Genomic DNA, 12245 nt, shown 5'->3' on the forward strand with positions numbered 1-12245 from the left:
ATCTAACATTCATGCATCCCAGAGCATCTCCGGGTTAAGACTGGAATAAACCGCCAAACCTTCCAAGGAAGCAATGAGATCCTGAAACACATAAAACCCTCTTCTTGTCATATTTTAACACACGGTGTGTATCATCTTTGGGTCATTTTCAGAGACACAGTGATACCCCTTTAGGGTTGTTTTACTTCTCGATAAACAACCAAGAACAAAGGAGCTCAAGTCCTGTACAAGGCCATGTTTTCTGCCCTTATTTTCCTTTAGTTTTTGACTTTAAATTTGAGAGTTAATGATGTAGCTATGGTTAGAGGAAAGATAACGGGTTAAAATAGATTTGTTTGCAAAGTTAACGGTATGTTATCAAGGTTATCTTGCATTTCCTTTGTTGCCATGCTTGGGCATCCATGGTTACCACAATTACATGTCATAATGAAAACATCTCACAACTGCTGATTTAGAGTTTTTGTGTGACTGCTAAGTTTACCTAACAAGCAGGAGATCCTTGGTTCAGTCCTGTGAGGAGACACGAGGTCTTGGGGGGGATCAGGTGTAAAAAGCTTTCTGTTGTGAATAAAGGGCTTTTATACTGTATGACCATGATGAAATGAGACTAGGTTTGATTTTACAGAACAGTCATGGCCAAAGGATTTTATACACTTTGCTGCTTCAATTTTTATTCAGATTGCTTTTTTTGATGTTTTTTTCTGCCTCTATGATACAATGAAAAGAAATTGTAAGTGTTTCATTAGTTTCAAAAACTTTTATTGGCAAATAAATCAAATTTACTCAAAGAGTCAGCCTTTACAGTGTTGACCCTTCTTCTTTATAACTCCGGCAGTTCTCTGTGACATGCTGGATATCGGTTTCTGGGCCAAATTCTGATTGATGGTGATCCATTTCTGCCTTATCAGTACTCAAAGCTGATCATAGTTTGTGGGCGCCCCTCTTTTTAAAGATTGACCTCTGATTCTTGATTGGATTAAGATCCGGGGAGTTTGACGATCTCCAAGAAAGTTAGTTATCAGTTTTGCCTTATGACACGGTGCTCACCCTGGAAAATGCACGGATTGTCACCGCTATTGGCCCTGAATGGTTGTTTTTTATACCAGTCTTTGTACACGGCAGGGTTCTGGGGCAGAACTGTGAGTAACAACAACAACAACAATCTTTATTTATAGAGCACATTTAAAAGCCTTGGGCATACCAAAGTGCTTTACATGAAACAATAAAAGGTTCAAACATTGATAACGGATAAATAAAAATAAGGAGTTATGTTCATAGATAAAAGCTACCAATAAGAATGACTACAGCACATGGGTAATAGCAAGATAAAAGCTGTACCACCATAATAAAAAACACCAATAGAAAGATAGGAGGGAATTAATACAAGAGGTCAATAGGTCACAGCAACCAAACAAACAAACAAACAAACAAACCAGCAATTAAAAGGTGGAGAAGGCAAGTTTAAAAAGATATGTTTTAAGCTGTGATTTAAAAGAATGAATAGAATCAGATGCCCGGATGCCAATCGGGAGATTGTTCCAAAGCACAGGTGCAACAAGAGCAAACGATCGATCACCTCTAGTCTTAAGTCGAGATCTGGGCTGAGCCAGCAGTAACTGTGACGATGACCTTAAAGCCCTGGCAGGAGCATAAGGGTTTAAAAGGTCCTTAAGGTAGCTGGGTGCAGTGTTGTTAGTAATTTTAAAAGTAAACAACAAAATTTTAAATTGAATACGATATTTGACAGGCAACCAGTGCAGATCGGCAAGGACAGGAGTAATGTGGGCAAACTTGCTGGTTTTAGTTAGAATGCGAGCTGCAGCATTCTGAACTGTCTGTAATCTCTGTAAAAGGGAAGAGTGGAGACCACAATAAAGTGAATTACAATAGTCTAGCCTCGACGTTACAAAGGCGTGGATGAGCTTTTCGAGATCTTTATGCGGGATATAGCGCCTAGCCTTAGAGATAAGTAAGAGTAAGGCATGGGTGTGTAGCAGCCCTACATACGAATAGTTTCAGAATGCTTTGCTGTTGGCACAACAGAGGATTCTTGTGATGCTCGTCACTTTTGGCCACATGAGTGCATTCATTTTTGTTTCCCTTACTTTGCCTGCATTCCACTGACCTACACATTGATTTAGGTTAATGCAGACTAAGCATCAAACCAAACTTTAGTGCTAAATGTGAGAATTTAGTTCTTTTAGTCTCCAAAGGATAGCTAGGTTCCCACATTTTGACTATTTAAAGAGATTTATGTCCCCACAACATGACTAATACGAGCTCACACTCTCAGGCACACACTCAGAAACACATGCACACATACCTCTCTCACCAGTGTCTGGGATTCTGGCAGTTAATGGGGCGGCAAATGAGATTGTTACTGATGTGTGGTAGCGAGTTGAGCGAAGGTGTGGAGGTGATGGAGGGAGACAGGAGGAAGACAAAGAAGAGCCGAGGGGAGGCAAATGGCGTGAAGATGTTGTGATGCAAATTAGAAACTTTTGCATGTTTCAAATGTAGGTTGGGGTCCTGAAAATAGACTTCTGGGTAACTTTCATATTCCTGTAAAACAGGTGTGAAGCTAAAATAACACAGAGAGCAGCGACTTTAACTTAGAGACTCAAGTTTGCAGGATTATATTTTTTAATGATTCTGTGATATAATGATAAACAGTTGTAAGCATTTTAAAGTTTCAAAGGCTTTTGTTGGAAAATAAATGCATGCAGAGAGGCAGTATTTACAGTGTTGACCCTTCACGGGCGACCGTGGCTCAGGGGGTTGGGAATCGCATCTGTAACCGGAAGGTCGCCGGTTCGATCCCTGGGCTCTCTGTCCTGGTCGTTGTGTCCCTGGGCAAGACACTTTACCCTACTTGCCTACTGGTGTTGGCCAGAGGGGCCGATGGCGCGATATGGCAGCCTCGCTTCTGTCAGTCTGCCCCAGGGCAGCTGTGGCTACAACTGTAGCTTGCTTCCACCAGTGTATGAATGTGAGAGTGAATGAATAGTGGCATTGTAAAGCGCTTTGGGTGCCTTGAAAAGCGCTATATATATATTGTGTCTGGGGTGTGTTGGTGGTTCTTTGTGTCTGGGGGTGGGCGTCCGGGTACACACCGGCTCACTCCTTGGCGGCCGCTTGTCGGGGCCTGGGGCTCGCTCGGGCCCCTTTGGAGGTGGGGTGCCCCCGGCCTCTCGGCCTGGGGCTCGGTCACTCAGGCACAGCTGGGGGCCGGCGGAGCTCACGGGCGCGTCACTGCAACTCCCCCTGACTTCTGCTCCGCGGCTGCTGGGTGAGCCCTCATCTGGGACTCTCCTCAGCTCTTACTGGAACAGTGGCGCGGCTGCCCCTCTGTTGGTCTTCCATGGTCTCTTGTGTTCTGGGGGCCTCTGGATGTCTGGAGTTTTGATCTCCTCCATACCCGCTTCACACCCTGGAGGACGGGGCTGTGGCCCCCCCACACTCCCTAGCAGATCATTACATGGAGAAACCTTTGGAATGCAAGCATGCTGATCCACACAGGTATGCACACATGGGTATTCACAGACGCGGACTAAAGCTTTCTTGGCTGCTGCCTCAAAGCACACTGTGCGCTGTCTATCTTGCGTGCTGCACAATATCGTTTATTATTTAGTAAATATTGATATCTATGACTAGCTAGTTTATTGTGATGGTGCTTTGTTTTCTCTATTATTATGTTACTCTTTGTTGTTTGCTGTCTCCTCTGTTTGTTTTTTTTTTCTCCATACAGGTGACCCAGGAGTTCTTTTTTTTTTTCTCTCTCTCTTCCCCCCCCCTTCTCACCGTCTCTTCTCCCCTTTGGTTTTCTTTCTTTCTCTCCCCCTCTTTCTCTCATTCATTCCCCCTGTCCTATTTATTAAAAAAAAAAAAAAAAAAAAAAAAAAAATGACAAAGGATGAACTGAAGCTCTGCCATCACGTAATGTCGCATACTGCTGTTTCTGATGTCATTTAAAAAAAAAAAAAAAAAAAAAAAAAAAAAAAAGCGCTATATAATTCCAATCCATTATTATCATTATTATTATTATTATTATTCATAACTTCTGCAGCCAAATCCTGATTGATTGCAATCCATTTCTGTCTTATTGGTGCTCAAAGCTGATCACTGAGCTCAGCTTCAGCTTGGAGTTTTGCTCGTCCACTCGCTCAGTTGATCATAAATTCTTGATTGGATAAAGATCTGGGGAGTTTGCTGGCAATGGATCTAAAATGTTAATGTGATGGTCTCTCAGTCAGTTAGTTATCACTTTTGCCCTGTGACATGCTGCTCCATCAAGCTGGAAAATGCATAGATTATCATCACTAGTGCGCCTGGATCTCTGAAAGAAGTCTTTGAAAACATTTTTTAAAACCATTTTACACATAAACGACATTTTTTAAGCACTTTAAAGGGAAAGTGAGCTCTAGTAGACTGTGTTTCTCCTGTTGTAGCGCTGCAGTCAGTCACTGTATGTCTGTGACTGCACAGATACCTCTTGCATGCATAAATAAATACAGGATGCATTGTTTCTCCACTTGAAATGAAACCCGAAAAAAGGCTGATTTAGTTTTATGACGATTCTGTATTCCCTCCCTGCTTTTTCCCATCACTCAGATGTATATTGTGACCCACGTCTTATGCCAGGGTGACTCATCTTAATTGCTGATTGCCTCTTCTCCTCCATTTGTCTCTTCCCTCTTGTTGCTGATCCTCAGTTACTGTAACACTGGCCACCGAAATAACGTTCCCCCCGAGAGGCTGGTTAGGGGTTACAAGAGAGACTTGGCTGTGTGCAAAAACGTCTCCCTTGGGGGCCTCTATTTTCCTGCAGGTGGTGAATGAAGGGGAAGAGCTATCCATTTATATCACTTAATCCACGGGACACACTATTAGAGTGCTAGACAGGAGGAAAACTCACACGTCGTTGCCTACCACACACACCCACACTGTGCTTAAGTGTACTGTTTCACGTGTATGTGCATTAATGCCTTCTAAATATGCATTGTTGTGTTATTAGTGAAGTCATAGATTTGAATATCAATCACACCGATTTTTTATTTTGGAATTGTATTGACACATTAACTGTGTCCAAATTCACGATGCAGTTGTCAGAATCCATTAATCTTAGTCTTTCTTGTGTCAACGTTTGTCTTTTCATTGCTTTTTGTATGCACGGTTTAATGTTCACACTCATGTTAGTGAGTGTAATAGCATACATTACTGTGCAGCTGATTGTGTACTTTCTATTGACTGTGTAATATGACGTGACACACGGGCATTTCGTTTTTCTTTGTCATGACAGCAGCAACGCCTCCCACTCAGTCCTGAATGTATGGCTGACTGTGCTGGTTGTGTTTTTTTTGTCATCGCTTCTCTCAGTAATCTGCGGGACTGCACATAACAAATGTCTTCAATCTGTTGTCTAATCATGGCTCAAACCAGGGGAACAATAACACGCCGACATCATACAGCAGATTACGGTGAATCTGCTCTGCTCTCGCAGGGCTTTGCCGAGCTGTTCCGCCGCACTTGGGGGAGGAAAGGAGTCGGAATTTAATAGAATATTCTCAGGTATTACTAATCTGGTTAGTTTCTCTGACAATTCCTCTTCCCTCCAAGTTAAGGAAATGCAAATTGTGCCACTCTAACTTTGAGAAAGTAAAGCTTCATATTTTACAAATAGCAATCATAATAAGATGCAATTCAAGCAATGCAATTTAGGATGAAAAACAGCTATAAAGACGAGTCTCTGAATAATTTCTCCCACTGCTTTTGTCATTATTCCCAGAAAGATGACAGTGTTCGTTTGACGTTCCATTTACAACGGGCTCCTACTGTGGCTGAAAATACAGTTCATTTACATTTAGTTATCAAACTCAAACATGCACAAAATGAATGAGATCCATTCACGCGTAATACATTTAATATTAAAAACGACCGGCACCATATTTTATCTGTATGACCACGCCTTTGGCTTATAACAACCTTTCCAATCTCAGCCCTGCAGAGTCCAGATTTCACTCAGCTGCAGCACTATTACGAAAAATATCAAACAGGGAGTAGAATCAATTGGATGTGGTGTAATGATGTAATCAATATGCATCATGTTCTGTGTTTCTCATATGGCATTTAATCATACTAATGGCTGTTCTTTAAAGTGGTAAGTGAAGCATGATGACACATCTCAAATGCTACACTTGTCCTCTTGCTCTGGTTTAGCTTCAGTTGAACAAATTGACTGTATGCAGTGAGCGAGGCAGCGCCGTGACCTTTTCCCCAAACAGTTCTACAGTACAGCCCGCCTAGAGTTTGATATCTACTGTGTACAACTGAAAAAGATACTGGTTGAACTGACAGCCGACTCCTCTGTTTCTCCTGCAAATAAATCTGTACGTCCTCCGTCCTGCCTCCCCCCCCCCAACCGTACCTTTCTGAATCCACTTGTAGTAGACCCCCAACCAATAAAACGTGATCTTCATAAGTCTTGAGGGGAGAGGTGGGCTAAGTTTGGGGAAATTGCTGCATGGAAAAGGCAATATATGGAATTAGAGATAAGAGAGAGCCGAGGGAACTAGCTGAGGATATTGCCTGCTTAAGGCTCTGATTTACACTCTGGATACGGGGACCAGAGAGGAAAGGGAAGCCCTGAGCCAACTGTTGGCTACAGACATTAGTATATATGGTTAGTAATTAAAACAAATTTCCCACGTGTGGGACTAATAAAGGTTATCTTATCTTATCTTATCTTATCTTAAATTTCCCACACTGTAATGATGTATTGGTAAAATTTAATTTAGCTGGCTGGCAGATTGTGTTAGAAATATTACTGAAAAATGAAATGACAGCTCATTCAAGCGCGAGATTGCCACCAACCAGACACACCTTAGAGGTATAATTTCTTCATCTGCCAGCTTTTACTGTTCCTCCAACACTTACATCCTCCTGCGCATCTCACTTCAGCCATCCTGTCCCCCAGAATCCACAAATATTTGATCTGACATCCTACAAACATGCAGTGACGACCAAATGAGGGACAAAATGGGTTTTGTACTCCGTGGCGAGATTCGGCACCACCTGATTTTAAGACAGGGTTGGTGAGGTGTCATGTTCACTTCTTCAGTGCTCAACCTGTTTCTCTCAATTTATCTCTCAGCAGTATATTGGATAATAAATGGCATGACATTCAATCAGCATATTTCTGCATCCCCGCGGTATGTGCTTTTGTGTGTGTGTGTGTGTGCGTGTGTGTGTGTGTGTGTGTGTGTGTGTGTGTGTGTGTGTGTGTGTGTGTGCGCGCTCTCTGTGTGCATACAGTATATTGTAAACTTGATTGATGGATGGATGATGACGGAGGTGTCACGCAAGGACTGCTGTGCATTTTTTTTATTTGTCTGCCTGGAAAATGATGCATGCCTCAGATTCGTCCCTACTTAACCCACACACAGATCTATACTTGCACATGATGTGTATACCCACTAAGGAACACGAACACTGTTTTAGCGCAGTCGCATCGTGCATATTGTGTGTTTTTGCCCAGTAGCAGACAGGATAGGCCCATGATGAGGGAGATGTATCGATCACCGAGCAACAGGCAATGTCACTGAAACATACCTAATAGATACTACAAATAAAACACCCATTCCAAAGTTGGAACGCTGTGTAAAATGTAAATATAAACAGAATGCAACGATTTAGTAGCTCCGCAGTGTTTCCACATTTGCCTAACAAGTGAAAAATTGCTGGTTTGATCCCGGGAAATACCTCACATCCCTTTGGGGTTGCATCAGAAAAGGATATCCAGCGTACAAACTGCCAAATCTAACATGCAGAGCTACCCGTTGCGGCAACACCTTGTGAGTAAGGAAGCAGCCGAAAGCAGCTTCTTTTTAATGATTTGCAAATCTCATAAAACCATATTTTATATATAGTAGAACACGGAAGACAGAGAAAATGTTCAAACTGAGACATTTTAAAATTTTATGTGGCAACTCAAAAATGTTGGGACATTGGCAACAAACAGATTAAAAAGTATGCGGTAATAAAAAAGAAACAGCTGGAAGAATATTGTGCAACTAATTAGATTAAATGGCAACAGGTTGACATCTTAGAGGGGCAGAATTTCTCAGGAATAAATAAGGACAGAGGTTCACCAGTCTGCAACAAACTCCATCTACAATTTGTTGCACAATTTCAGAATAATGGTCATTAACATAAAATTATGAAGACTTGAATAGTTCATCTACAGGACACAATATGGGACAAGGCTGAAAATCAGTATTTGACCCCTGTGAACTTTAATTCCTCAGGCAGCACTGCATTAAAAACAGGCTTGATTCTGTCATGGAAATCCCTGCAGGGGCTCAGGAAGACATATGTGAACGTGATCCTGAAAACACTGCTGTCATTGCATTCTCTTTTTATTTGCATTTTCAACCCATTTTGAAATTTGGGAGATGGAATTAACTTGACATTTTTAAGGATGTCAGGCTCTTAAATCATTGCAAATGACTTTAGGGTCTTATAGTTGGCAGCTTAATGTTCTTTGAGATGCATTGTTTGTGTAATTTTTATAGCCAGAGTCAAGCTCCTCTTACTCAAATGGGAAATGAACAGTATCCAATTAAAGTGCAAGGGACAATTAGCAGTAAGAGAAAACCAAGAGAAAGTAGTCATATGTATGTATAAAATATCATCCTATGGGATTTTTGTTGAATGTTACCGAGCAGTTTCTGCAGTAATTTTGTAATTTGTACAAATCATCTGCGATCCATTTTTACCATCTACATCAGAAGCCTCAGCAATTTCTAAGAAAACTGCTCTTCGTGTGTAAAAAGAAAGAAGGATGGAGAGAAACAAAGAGCCTTTCTGTTTTCAAGCCCTAACTGGCAAGTAAACACAGGAGCCAATCACACTCCTGCTCGCTGTAGTCACATCACTGAGAAGCAATCTGGATCATCTCCACTCAGTCAGGGTGCGTGTGTGTTAAAGCACCCTGCTCAGGGAACTGTTTAGCTGTACGCGTTGTGGATCTCTGAAAACACATCAGCATCCCAGACACCTAATTTCAGCGATCTCCCTCTGCCCCCTCTCTTTTTTTCCCTTCTTCTCTACCTCACTCTGCCAGTCGCCATCTCTCTCCGTCTTTCCCCTGGTCTCCCTTGAGCACACACACACAACACCCATACTCATTACAGTCATTCTCATTGTCCAGGAAGTGGAAGCGATAGCTTTTTCCTAGTTATTTCCATCACCCCTCGGCTTTGCCAGCTCTTAGCCTCCCCTAAGATAATACCCATTTATCCCACAGGGTGTTTACGCAAGCGATTCAGGTTAAGTGACTTTCTGAGAGCAATGACAGACAGCAGCTTTCCTTTATTCAAGGAAAATTGGATTCATCAGCCACTGCTTAATGGTTGCATTCAAGCTTTTGACTACACTCCATCTGACACATTAGTAGGTGTCTGTGGCGTATTTATCCGTGTTTTTGCTCACATGTATGCCTGTATAAATGTCCAAGCCTCATGATCTCAATAAGGGATAGAAAAATATGCTGTTGGTTTTTGCTATCAGCGGTTCAACAACCATAAAGCCCAAAGCTTTTCCATCCCTGAGCCTTATAAAAATCACTCTCCAGCTTCCCCGCCATAAACTACAGCAATAAACAGCCTCACATTCACTATGCTAATTTGCAGGCTTTTTGCATCTTTCTGCCTATTTGCATGAAGTGTGTTTCTAATGTGTTTTACCGGGAAACACGGGGAACAGTAGCTGATCCCAAGGTCATTTCGAAATGTTATTTCGATTCAGCAGCTCTACAGTAGCATGAGCACACACACACAAAAAACAAAACAACAAAAAAAAACCTTTCACTGATTTTCTCCTTGATTCATTGTTTTTTTATTCCCTTTGTTTTATATCTTCCTTTCTCTCTCTCTCCCTGTTTTGTTTGCGTTCAGGACAAATCTACTATATCTGCCTTGGCACTTGTTCAATTACATGTGAAATGCCCCATTACTTCTTTAGAATGACCTGTGGTCACCACAGAAGAGCAGGTTAAGTGCACTTTTAACACAGACCAACATTTGTCTGTTGCACAAAAGGCTATAATAGAACAGAATAAGAGAAGGTTAAAAGCAATTCCGAATTCCTTTTTGTGCCATTTGAACCCTTTGTTTTAGTTTATTACACCCATTTCAGCTACTTATTCTAGCACAAAATGACTGTTTATCATGGAGGATGTTTTCCACTTGTACAACAATGATCTACTCCCTATTCAAACAAGCAGGATGCACATGTTTACACTTTGTGCTGAAAGGATTTACTTGTACCAACAAGGACTGCCACACTCTGAGGAACATGTTCTTATAATGGATAAAAACACGAAAAAATATATTTTTTAAAATCAGCAAATGTAGATCATTTAGGCCTAGAAAGCAGAAACTGGGCCCTTTAACTGATTGTAGAAGAAGAAGATGGATGAATGGATAATAATTTATAAGATTTAAATGCTAAATTCATCACTTTAAAGTACGTGACAAAATAAGATCATTTTAAAATGAGATAAATACAACTTTAGATGAACAACACGTGACATATTACACTGTGTCATTATTTATTCAACAAAAACTCATTCAAATTTCAGAAGCACCGTAGGGAAAAACTGAGTACACCTTTATTGCTTCCACGGGAATTAGGAGTGTAAGTAGCAGCTGGGTGCTGCTCTTGATTGTCCTTGATTAATTAATCATCAGCAATCGTGAGTGTCTCTGTAAAAGCAGAAGTTTTGTCTGTTTGCTGGTCTGGAGTATTCAGCTATGTGTTAACGAAATGCAACAAGAGCAAAGATATCTGCAATGATTTTAAAGAAGCAACTGTTGTTGTCCATCAACGGATATACAGCCATTTCTAAGCAATTTGAACTCCATCATTCTAAAATGAGAAACATTATTCACAAGTGGAAAATAGCCAAGATAGTTTATGTCCCAGTGAATTCACCCCAAAGTCAGACTGTGCAATGCTCTGAGAAACTGCAGAAAACCCAAGAGCCACATCTCTGATCTCAGAAGGTTGCCAAATGTTAAAGGTCATCACAGTATAATTAGATAAACCACTGCAGGGGTCTTTTGGAAGGATTACTAGCATGGCTCAGGTTTGCAAAGTTGCATCTGAACAAACCACACGACTTCTGAAACAATGTGTTTTGGACAGATGAGACCAAAGTGGGCGTCTCTGACCATAATGCAAAGTGGCACCAGACACAACCTATCAGCATAAAAGCCTCTAGTAAACACCTATACTAACGTCGAAGTACACTGGTGAAGGGGTGATGATTAGGGCTTGTTTTGCAGCTACAGGACTTGGGCAGTCACTGAGTCAACCATCAACTCCTCTGTATACCAAAGTATTATAGAGTAAAATGTGAGAGCATATGTTGACCCATACAACAGGACAATGATCACAAACACAGCAGCATCTCTACAACAGATTCGCTGAAAAAGAAAAGAATGAAGGTGTTGCAGTGACCTAGTCAAAGTCCAGACCTCAACCTGATTGAAATGTTGTGGCAGGACCTTCAGAGAGCTGCGCACGAACGAAGGCCCGGAAACCTCAACAAACTGAAGCAATGCTGTAAAGAGAAAAAGGCCAAAATTCTTCCACAATGAAGTGAGAGAGAGAATCTGTATCTGTATTGAAGTACAAATGCAGACAAAGAGACATTCAGTTCAAGCAAACAAAAGTAACTTTAATAAAATTTTCTGTGAATAAAAGCTGGCAAACAAAAGGTGTCTGGGAGTTTTCTTTGTTCCCGACAAAGAACCATCCAAAAAGAAAAAGGGGAAGGATGAAAAACACGTGGACACACAAGAAAGGTAAACAGCAAGTTTGATAAAGGACGGAGGAAGAAACACAACACTTTCAAAGAACAGGTGGAAGGATGTTGGACAGAGCAGACAAAGGCACCACTCTTTTTCAAATGTGAATAAGGTGTTTAGTAATAATTGAGCTCCATGTTCCATGTATCTACTTTAGTTAATATTTTTCTTAGTGTGAAATGTTAACAGATATGCTTGTACACTAACTTGAAGAAAAACATAAAATTTAAGTGAAAATAAGAGAAAAATGTATCTGTATAAGAAAAAAATCATATTACATCTTGAGTCATGCCTTTGTTTTACTGGCCCACCTTTCTAATGGATAGCAAGCTATTTCATTCCAGTTTGTTTCACTGGTATAAGGGCTCTCTCATT

Source organism: Rhamphochromis sp. 'chilingali' (genome assembly GCF_963969265.1).
Source record: "Rhamphochromis sp. 'chilingali' genome assembly, chromosome: 21".
Taxonomy (NCBI): domain Eukaryota; kingdom Metazoa; phylum Chordata; class Actinopteri; order Cichliformes; family Cichlidae; genus Rhamphochromis; species Rhamphochromis sp. 'chilingali'.